General features: G+C 34.5%; 1 pseudogene; it reads left to right on the top strand.

Annotated features, from left to right (window-relative positions):
* On the top strand, window positions 1-2,076 carry LOC113286569 (annotated as a pseudogene).
* Window positions 2,077-12,106: the final 10,030 nt, after the last annotated feature.

The raw sequence follows: 12,106 nt of genomic DNA, 5'->3' as shown, positions 1-12,106 counted from the left end.
ATGGGTTTCCACTCCAAATCATCAACATATTCTCATCTTCATTCTTCAATTTTCTTATTTCAAATCATCACAGTAATATTACTTCTTCCTACTCCTACAAATTCAATATCCTTTAACTATCCGAATTTCGCAACAAATGATCCTCGCATAAATTTCCAAGGAGATGCAACTAGGAACAGTAGCTTCATTGAACTCACCAGCGATTCAGCCGGCACAAGAAAGCGCCAACGGGCTGGCCGTGCCACTTACTCAGAAGCTATACAACTTTGGGATAAAACCACTGGGAGGCAGGCAGACTTTGATACGCACTTTTCATTCATCATTGATGATGGGAAAAATGAGACTGAAGCTGGTGATGATTTAACTTTTTTTCTTGCACCTTTCGGGTCTATACTTCCTCCAGTTTCTTGGGGTGGGGCTCTTGGCTTGTTGACTCGGAACACATCTCAAAAAAATTTGGCGACCAATCAAATTGTTGCGGTTGAGTTTGATAGTTTTGAAGATGAATGGGATCCAAGTTCGGACCATGTTGGTATAAATGTCAACTCGGTAGTATCTGAAGCTACCGTGTTATTAGCAAAGGGTACGATAAAGAATGGAAAAAAAGCTAATGCTTGGGTAACTTATAAATCTGCTACCAAAAACTTAAGTGTGTATCTAACTTACGCTGACAATCCTGTTTTCAGCGGACGCTCTACTTTGTATCATGTTGTTGATCTAAGCAAGGTTCTACCGGAACGGATTACTGTTGTATTTTCAGCAGCCGTAAACTGGTATTCTGAACTCCATCGAGTCCTTTCCTGGCAGTTCAATTCTACTTTGGAATTGACAGAGGTTAGAAAAGATAATAAAACTGGTGAACGAGAAGCTGATATTATTAATGGGAAAGGTAATATAACTGCATTAGTGGTCGGTCTTGGTGTTGCTGGCCTGGGTGTTTTAGGATGTGGGATCAGTTTTGCTTAGTTTATTTGGTGTAAGAATAGGCGCAGCTCAATGGACGATGCATTTGAGAAAGGAACAGGACCGAAGAGGTTCTCATATAGCGAACTGGCTACTGCAACAAATAACTTTAACGAAGGAGGAAAACTTGGACAGGGAGGATTTGGAGGAGTTTACAAAGGTTTCCTGCGTGATAAAAGCTTGGATATCGCAGTCAAAAGGATCTCGAGTGAATCGAAACAAGGTAAAAAGGAATACCAATCGGAAGTAAAGATCATTAGCCAGTTACGGCATAGAAATCTGGTTCAGCTTATAGGCTGGTGCCATGAAAGAAATGAATTACTTCTTGTATACGAGTTCATGCCATACAGGAGCCTCGATAAGCATTTATTTAAAGGGGAAAATGTTCTCACTTGGGAAGTCAGGTACAATATTGCTCTTGGTTTAGCCTCTGCGTTATTATATCTACACGAAGCATGGGAACAATGTGTAGTTCATAGAGATATCAAATCAAGTAATATAATGCTGGATTCGAAATTTAATGCTAAACTCGGCGATTTTGGTTTAGCAAGGTTTGTTGATCATGAGTTAGGTTCTCAAACAACGGTCGTAGCAGGTACTATTGGGTACTTAGCGCCTGAGTGTGTTGCTACGGGTAAATCAAGTAAAGAATCGGATGTTTATGCTTTTGGAATCGTTGCAATTGAACTTGCTTGTGGGAGAAGGCCGATCGATGCATCTAAAAAACTCTTGCTAGATTGGGTTTGGAACCTTTATGGCTGTGGAAAAGTCATTGAAGCAGCAGATGATAGATTATGCAAGAATTTCGATGAACAACATATGGAACAATTGTTGGTTTTGGGGTTATCCTGTGCTCATCCTAATCATACTAATAGACCTTCCATTAGGAAAGCGTTTAGTATCCTTAATTTCGAATCTCAATTACCGGTTCTTCCATCGAAGTTGCCTACTCCAGAGTTTTATGCACCCCCAGTTCATATGTGTAGGATTGATTCGCAAACAGATGGTAGCCAGGGTACTTGCAGTTGCTGCTCCAACACCAATTTGTATCGGATCACAATGTCTTCTTCTGGTTCAGCTTCAAATTCTCTCCTAAATTCCGGTGACATTTGATTCATGATAAGCTCACCTGGGTTGATTCTGCATTTTTGCTTTTGTTTTTCCTTTGTTTTTGTATTTTTTTGAAAGTTACTTTGAGTTAATTAGCTTATTACTTGGATGTAAAACTTCTGTGCTTTTTTCTTTGTTTTGTTAATACCACTTTGAATTCATAAACGCATTATTGAGAGAATCAAAGAGCACTACGTTTCTTACTTCTTAGCCTCAGGTACACTATTGCATAGTAGTTGCTTTCTTGCAATCCTAAACGCGTGGACGTGATGGATTTCTTCTCTCACCGAGAAACATCCATGCACTTAGGCCATGAATAGGGTTTTCTGTAGCATATATACTGACATATTGGCAACTGTAATGGCATGTGTTATAGATACTAGATACCGCACGTCATAATAGGTGCGCGAAGTAATAGTTCGATAAAGGAGTGAAGAGTATCGCGTATAGTATACTTGAGATGACGCATCAGATGACGTCAGAAGAATCATGAATAAAGTATGATAGTCGTGCGAGAAGAGTCAAGATAAGCGTGCAATAGTGACGCACGCCAGATCCAAAAATAAAGATTTTATTAGCTGTCATCCACTATATAAATCCCTATATAAGGGGACTGAGCGACCTTGTTAGAGGATGGATCTTTTTGGAGAGCTTAGACTTTGAATTTATGAGAGAGAAAGATTATTTGTTCTCCAAGTTACAACTCATCTCAAATCTTGTAATTATATTGAAGATTTCATGAATGAACGTATGAAAAAAAAGATGATTACTTGAATTGTTATTAAGATTTCAACGAGGGTGTGGTTATTGGATTTCCTCCAACTACATGTGTGCCGAATAGTGTATACGGCATAAGTAAATGGCCGTAATCTAATTAAGAAAGACAGAGGGGTTATAATTGATAAACCTGTAATCTGAAACAGAGGGGTAAGTTTTCGAACCCAGAACTAAAATCAACACCCACAAATTTCTACCCATAAAATGAATCCAAAAAACCATTACAATCCTGTATATTCTAGAGTTACAAAATCAAGAGCTACAATACGATTGATAATCCATCGATTGTTACTTTCAGTTTAGGATAAAGAGCAGAAAAACAATTTGAATTTATAATCATCTGGTTTTGGCTTTTATGTTAAATTGATTGGACCGTAATTAGATCAACTACATGAACAGAAAATTCAGTAAGCATATTCATGATTGATGGGAACGACGATGACAACTGTGTAGTTTATCATATTAATCGCCGTTAGAGCAAAACAGGTGGTGCGTACGTTTTCATTGGTTGAAACAGGAAGAGACATGAATATAAGGGACAGATGATCCGAGCCCCGATTGCAGATGACAACCGTACTACAATAAATATGAACTGGTGAAGCAATAATTTCTGCGTTGAGATCTACGACTTGGAGGACTGACTCTGCTTTTACTCGAGTCTTCGAGAGTGGTTGCAACTACTCCTGGGAATAAAAGCAAGATTAATAATGCTTTACCATTTCTCATCTGGTTCTTTTTTATTACCATTACTAGGCCTTTATGCCCGTGCGATAGAAGCGCTAGGTTTCTGCCTAAATTCGTTTTTGGGTATAACCGTGCATAAATTAAATAAGTTCAAAGTAAATTTGAGAAATCGAGGCTCGATTACCTATTTCTCTCAAAAGATTGTTGCATCCATACGAACAATAATTTTAGTACGTATATTATCAAGTAGGTTGTCTTACAACCGTTTAGCTTGTACTTAAGCTTAGGTTCCATCTCCCAGGAACATTTACGAAACATCTTAAACTCTCTAGTGTCATCCCCATAGGAACAAATTTTGTGGTTTATTTTATCATTTTTTATCTTTAATTACGACGACGAGTTTTGAACTCATAATGTTATTGTCATCACCCTTTATCCTTGTTTTTTTCTGTTTCTTCTCATGTTTGATTCGTTCTTTCCTCCACTGGAAGATACAAAGATCCGGAGATGTTGTGCGCCTCAAAGTTCATTGTTTTGTGACCAATGCTGGAAATGCATTTAAGTTGACCAATGCTGGAAATGCATTTAAGTTGCAATGAGGAAGTTATTAATTCAAGTTAAAATAGAAATGACGTCGCCGCCGAAGAAGTTGATATAGATACTTTTATTGCTGATCTTGAAGGTTCCGAGGATTATATTGAAGAAGAAGAACTTGAAGGAGAAGATGGTCTTTTAAGTGAATACGATAGTAAAGATGATAGTAATATATCAGGTGGTGATAGTGATATTGATTAAAGAAGAAGAATATCGTTTATCAACCATTTTCTTTTAGACCTCTTTTTTCCTTTTTTTTTTTTGTAAAAGATCTTGGTTGCTAGTTGTTTGGATACGTTGACATGTCATTTTATTGAAAATTGTCATTTTGAACTACAGTTATAAACAGATTTTTGGAAATGCTAGAAACAAAAAAATAAAATAATAGAATATGGAAAAGAGATGTTCCACGAAGCTAATTGTTATATTAAAAAAAGTAATTGTCCATTCTAGTGGTCGTAGCAAAAATGTGCAACATTAGTAAGTATCGTAGTTGATACAAAAAATTTGAAAGAAAAACTCAAATCATTTACATTTTAGTGGATACAAAATTTAAAAGAAAAACTTAACAACTCAAATCATTTAAATTCTAGTGGATACAAAATTTGAAAGAAAAAAGCATATAAATGAACCAGCAAAGACATTGAACTTGTAGTTGTAACATGAAAAATTAGAAATTAATTTTTTACAATAAAAAACATTTATTATGCATTATATACGTTAAGGATTACCATTGTATTTACAACATTTTATATTTTCGATTATGTAAAAAAGTATTTATAATAGATGTATGCCCGTCGCAAAAATGTTATTATTGTAACATCAACGTTGAGTAGAAAATAAAGGGCTTTACTAACATAATAAAACATTGGTAATACATGAACTTATTTGCAACATATGAGAGTGCAGGTAAAAATATATTATTCTCAATGACTACACAACGTTGTTAATAATTGAGTATTTGTAATAGATCTGAGTGTTAATAATATACATGATTATTCATAACATTTGTGAAATGTTGATTATACAAAATAATAATTATTCTAAATTAAAAATTAAAAATATTAATTTTCCGACACTTAAAAACATAAAGCGAAAAATCTTATCTATTTTTCTTATTTTTTATTTTAAAAATAAATATTTGCGATACAGTGGTGGGTGTAGCAAATAACCTATTCTGAAACTTCTGGGGATTTAGCTAACACAATATTTCTGTGACACTAAAACCGTCAAACATAACTAATATTTATGACATTTTCTATGATGTTATAAACATAATGTCGTGAATGCATCTGTTTGTTGCAGTGATATTCATAAGACTTAGCCTATGGACTATAGAATCAACTTAATTGAATTAGTGAACCTTACCTATGCTAAAGATAATTAATGAAAAGGTGTAAAGTTATAAATGGGCTTAGATTCATTAGATAGACTTGTATGATTCTTGTGTGAGCCACTTTGGATAGAATCTTAGAGTTCTTATGTGATTAACAATTAGTCTATATTATCAACGATCGATTCAAAGGATGAACCAGTGGATCGTGGATCTCGAGGTAGGCGTGGCTTGTCATCAGAAGAGGTGGGAATTTATATTTAGCTCTTTTATGATTATTGTTGTTTTCTTTGCAAAATTTTATGTTTAACAAATTCATGCATTGTCTGATTGTGCTTTCCATGCATTGTTTAGCTTTGAGTTACGAAAGTTCTGTTATTTTTTTTAATCTTTCGATTGCATGGAAAGGAATCGTAGTGCTTTGTTTATCTTTATGAATTTTTTTGGGAAATAAGAATTTCCATTTGATTGTTTGGAAATGAGAATCTTCATCTGTGGTATATAGGATACTACTCCTTCATTTATACTACTCACTTTTTAGAGCTATGCTTAATAGGTGCGACACGAGTCACCATATAGCTATCTAGGTGCGGAACCACCGAATGAGTCACCATATTATGTATTTTTTGGAAGGAGTAAGTTCCATATACATGATTGCTTATCTATGTGAAATTGGTTGTGTATTAGTGTACGGGGAAAACATGAATTATTTTCAAATCATTTCAATGATTACTTAAAAGTTAAATGTTATTCCTGCTGGGCACCCCTTTTAGGGATGATGTGCTCACCTATTCCCACTTTCAGTTTCAGAGACAGATCAGAGTTGCGCAGCGAAAGCTTCAAGGATTCATTTTCGTTAGTTGTTTAACTTCGACTATGTTTATTATGTTGCAAATTATATTCATAAATCAAATGACTATTGTATATGTATCATTTGAGAGAAGTTCTTGTTTATATATCTCTGAGTGGGGCTAGTATTGGGTTAAGTTTTTTAGCATATTTCTTAATTGAGTGTTTAAGTATGATTTAGATTCTTAGTGCCTCTTTATTTAGTTATTCTCTTGGATGAGTCAGCAACTAGCGTTGGGGGCGCTACAAAAAAGCAAGGGTTTCGTTATGAAAGCATATTGGTGAGGAACAATAGACAACGTTTGTTTCAGGTAATTGTGCGATGTAATTAAAGGTTTGTTGGTATTGACACGACGTTGTAATCTTTTTCTTCATAGTGAATTTGAATTGTTGCGGATCAAACTGGACGTAGACAATATATACACGTTGTTTGTTTGTACAGATGAATCATTATGAATCTTGTGTTTTGTGAGTTGATTTATCTTTCTAGAATTATTATTGATGCTTGTGCTTGTTTTACTTATTATTCATAATAATATTCCAAGATCCGCTTAATTCGCAGTTGTCGGTGATCGAAAAATTTGCATTGATATTTGCAATAGTTCCTGGATCAAAATATAATACCACTCCGCACAAGTTATTTTGAGCAATTTAAGGACCCGAATCGGGACCAAAATTTTTTATTATACTAGGACGCGAAGTTTTTATATTATATTATCGAATATTATATTTAAAAAAAGTTTCCTTTCATATTAACTGGTTAAAGTCTCCTTTCAACATAAAATATGTCTTAACATTTAATATCAACATAATTTTTCTTTCATATTTTAATAAAAAAAGTTTATAAATAAGAACCAGATGAGAAATGGTAAGACATTGATCTTGGTTTTATTTCCAAGAGACTTGCGACTACTATCGAAGACTTGAGTAAAAGTATAGTCAGCCCTCCCGACTCGTAGATATCAACGCAGAAGTTGTTGCTTCACCCGTTCACATTTAGTGTAGTACGGTTCTCATCTCTACGGTCCGTCAACGACTTGTGTCTTATACACTAAATCCAATATTCAAAGCCCATTTTCCAGTAGTAAGTATCATATTGGACAGAGATAATCTCTCGTAAAGATCTTATCTTCAAGATATAGTTAAGTTTCTACACCGGCTCACCATCCTGGAAAACCTGTACAGAGACTGTAGTAAGTCCTTAGCATATTCAGTGTCGCGGGTGGAACAGGGAGTGGTCACACCATTTTAGTAGGGTTTATGCATTCACGACCAAAAATAGCATTCTCATTATATCCATGTCCAGGGCATGCAGGGCTACAGGGGCGTCCCCCCTTTCACGATGTTGCTTCCAAGCATAGCCACAGGAGGTTGTCCCTCCCTTCACAATATGCTAGGATGATTTAACATATTCACCCTTGCAAGGGATAAAAGTCGATAACTTTTCGACAGATAAGCACGGGACCAAACGAGTCTTTCCTTAGGCAACTCAGGAAAGAAACTGAAGAGGTAGTCAGGCTAGTCTGTAACACAAACACAAATACAAAGCTTATTGCTTCCAAAAAAAACAGTACAAAGCTTGTTACAACCGAACAACTTTCACTTATAATAAAATGAAATTTCATCGGGTTCTTCATCCTTCCACAACGCTTCTCTCCACTCTCTCCTCCCTCCACAGAGAGAAAAAAACACCCTCATTGGAATCCTCACCTTCTCAGACCTAGTCCATTTTGGGCCGGTTATGAACGTGATTTTTACTTCCTTTTCTGCTTTTTTTAGATCTTTGTTATAGATAGGATTTTTTATGTTTATTTCTTATCATTTGATAAGTTTTTTGCACTTTTATGGTGGTTTTATCTCCTCTGATAGAGAGGATTACCTCTGCTTTGGTGGTCATTCTTGGTTTGCTATGGGGTTTAAGATCACTTGAGATGCATTCCAACGACGAGATTTTCATGATTTTTTGTCTCCGACGATGGAATCTTCACTGGAACCTTTATCCTTAAATTATCCGATGACGGAATATTCATCAATGATATTCTTGACGACGGAATTTTCATCGCAAGTTTTAAGAGAAATGAGCTAATCGCTCCAATTTTAGGAGCATTTCTTTATGAAGAAGAAAAACAAACAAAATGGTTGGATTTTAATTCCGATAAAAACCTTTATCTGATCGATTTAATCGGTTCTTATTCATGCTCATATTCGCCATGTTCCGTTGATCCTTCTCTTTCTCTTGTCGGATTTTTTGGTATTGTACTTGTATGGCATGTTCTTGTTACTTTATATTCTCTAATTTTCTATTTTAAACTCATTCTAACCTTGAATTTCCATTAATGAAAGATTCCTTTATTTAAAAATAAATAAATAAACTTTCACTTATAATTATAGGTGTAGGTGCAGGTACAGTTTCCAATATGTCAGTATATATGCTACAAAAAACGGGCGCAGATCCTCTGTACTCGAGAACTCCCTGTCCCTGTGTCCCTTCCTATCATGAAGCACAACATACGTAATAATAAACGTGGTTAGTTAAATATAAAATAAATTAGTTTTTATTATATTTTTTAAACAAATTACTAAACAATAAAAAAAATCAAGTGATATCTTCGATGTTTGTTTGTAAAATTTAGAACTGAAATTCCAAAGCTTGGCAAATTACTGATGATGATCAGATATAGCACAGCCAAACCCTATTTCTTACAGTTATGTGCAGCGTCATATTTAACTACATAATCAACAACCAGAAATTTAGCGAAAACGGTAACATAAATCAAGAGATTATTTCTTTTCTTTTTTTAAGCAAAATCAATCAAAGAGTTGATTTGTTTTCAAACAATAAAACTCGAAAAATTAAAACTTTCTATCACGTTTATCTAAATTTATAAAATCAATCGACAGACGATTTGTTGTTATATAACAAATCAAACTTTAAACTCTGAATCGGATCGATTCAGCTGACGAATCATGGTTTTTCCTTATGTTTATATTTTCATTTTCACTTCGGTTTTATTCGTTTTCGAAACTTATAATTGGGGGTTTTGGTATAATATATAGGTAAACTAGGGTTTCAGTAGATCAGTTCTTCAATCATTACTTAAACAAAAATCAAACGATGTTTAATTAGTGAACTTAATGGAGTTAACAAAACGCTTTTTTTCTTTTCTTTTATTTAATATTCTTAACTATCGACAAGTTATAACTAGACACGTGTCATTATAGGTAGGGACAAAGGGATAGGGAAATCTCAGGTACAGAGGATCGCACCCACAAAAAGCCCTGTACATTGCTTAAGTTCATACACCTTGTTTGTTTTATTTTGAGATTTTTCTAGCCTTTATTTTTTTTGAAACGAAAAGGGCAATGTATTGATAAAAACTCCACTCATCAAATAGATGAATGAATGAGAAAGAACACTTAGTTATTACCTATAACAGCATTCCAGTTACAGATAAGAGTACTAATAGAATAACCATCAAAAAAATTAGTGTGCACAGCCCAATTAAACATGGTGCACTTAAAAGAAACAATGAGATTTTATAATCTCCTCTTCTTGTTATTATAAAGCCTGCAGTTCCTCTCCTTCCAAATATTCAACCAAATTGGAAATGGAAGAATACCCCATAATTTCTTCACCATAGCATTGGTCTTCCTGTTTTTCCATTCCCGTATATTTGTCTTCACACTCTCTGAGAAAACCCATTTAACTCCTAAGTTATCTAGAAAATAGTTCCATAATTTTCTAGTTTCATCACAGTGAAGGAAGAGATGATTTTGAGATTCCTCAACAGCAGAACATAGAAGGCATTGACTGTCAGAGAAAAGGCCATCTCTATGAAGAATATCTAAAGTTGGAGCTCAATTGTGGGAAAGATTCAAAACCAATAAGGGCACTTTTAAGGGAATTTTTGGGTTCCAAATCTTCATGTGAGGAAAGTATAGAAAGCCATATATATCGAGAGAGGAGTAACAACTAGCAACAGTGAACTCAGCACCAACATTCCACTTTCTTGTGTCTTCAGCCAAACACTTGTGAATGTTACGAGAAAAACCATATAGAAGTTGAAGCATATGATCAATTTCTCCAACTTCCATCTCCTTAAGCTCTCTCTTAAACTCAAAATTCCAAGAACCTTGTGAGTTTAACATATCATTGATAGTAGCCAATCTATTACTGGAGATTTTAAAAATTGCAGGAAAGTTATCCTTAAGAATAGTTTCACCAATCCATTTATCCATCCAAAATAAAATACTTTTCCCATTCTGAATGATAAATGAAGTGTTTTCTTCCACGTAATCCTTTGCTTTTAAAATTCTAGCCCAAAGACTATGCTTAACTGCCTTAGAATTTGTATTAGGCAAGAAAGCATTCTGATTACCTCCAAATTTCTCCTAGACTAGTTGTCTCCACAGGGAATATTTCTCTTTGCCATATCTCCATATCCATTTGCAGTGTAAAGCTTTGTTCACTAGCTTCAGCTTCTTAATACCAATGCCTCCAATTACCTTAGAAATATTAGCTTTTGACCAAGCCACCCAACTTCTCTTCTTAGAATTATCTGAAGAACCCCATAAAAATCTTCTCATGATCTTTTCTAAAGTCTTTATAACAGATATAGGCCTCTGGAACATTGACAAAAAATAGATAGGCGTACTAGCCAGCACACTGTTAATCAATAGTAGTCTTTTTCCTTTAGAAAGATACCTCCTTCTCCAAGTTCTTAATTTTTGTTGAAATCTTGCAATCAAGACATCCAAAACTGCCTTGTTTTTAGATTTACTTCCTAATGGAATTCCCAAATAGTTTATAGGGAACTCAGCAATCTGACAGCCAAAAATTGAAGCACAATAAGCAGCATTATTGTCATCACCAATTCCTACAACTGCACTTTTTCTGAAGACACTTAAACCAGTCACCAATTGAAAAGCAAAAAGAATGTTCTTCAGTGAAATAATTTGTATAAAGAAAAACAATTAAATCATCTGCAAATTGAAGATGATTCACAACAGTTCCATAAGTAGCAACTTGAAATCCAGAAATGAGGCCATCAGATGCAGCTTTACCAATCATTTTAGAAAGAAGTTCATCCACTATAATAAAAATGAATGGTGAAATGGGTTCACCCTGCCTAATACCCTTCTGATTTCTGAACATTTTGGTAGCTTCTCCATTAATAAGGACTGATAATATAGCTTGGATAATACACCATTTTATCCATCCATTTCAAACATTACCAAATCCAAATCTTTGCATCAAAATATCCACACAATTCCAATTGATATTATCAAAAGATTTTTTAAAGTCTACATTGCATACCAATCCATACTTGTTTTCTCTCATTCTAGAATCAATAAGTTCAGCAGCAATTAAGATACCATGACTGTTTTGTCTCTCATGAATGAAAGCCCCTTGGAAATTAGTAATCAGAGAAGGAAGAATAGTCTTTAATCTTTTAGCTAAAAATTAAAGACTATCTTGTAAATACCTCCTATCAAATTGATTGGTCTAAAGTTATTTAGAGAAACTGCACCATTAGTTTTAGGAATTAGTTTAAGATTAGTGCAGTTGACTCTCTAATCTAGAGATCCTCTTGTCTCAAATTCCTTAATAACCAGCATCAAGTCAATTTTTATTACTTCCCAAGCAGCCTTAAAGAATTTCATTGTGAAGCCATCAGGCCCTAGAGCCTTGTTCAAACCAAAGTGCCAAATAATATTTTTCACCTCTTCCTATGAAAATGGTTTCTCAAGATTGATGCTATCCTGAGTAGATAAAGAGGGGAGAACAATGTTTAT

Source organism: Papaver somniferum, chromosome 6 (genome assembly GCF_003573695.1).
Source record: "Papaver somniferum cultivar HN1 chromosome 6, ASM357369v1, whole genome shotgun sequence".
In the NCBI taxonomy this organism is placed as follows: domain Eukaryota; kingdom Viridiplantae; phylum Streptophyta; class Magnoliopsida; order Ranunculales; family Papaveraceae; genus Papaver; species Papaver somniferum.
The sequence above is the reverse complement of the archived record's forward strand: the minus strand, read 5'-3'. Positions and strand labels throughout refer to the sequence as shown.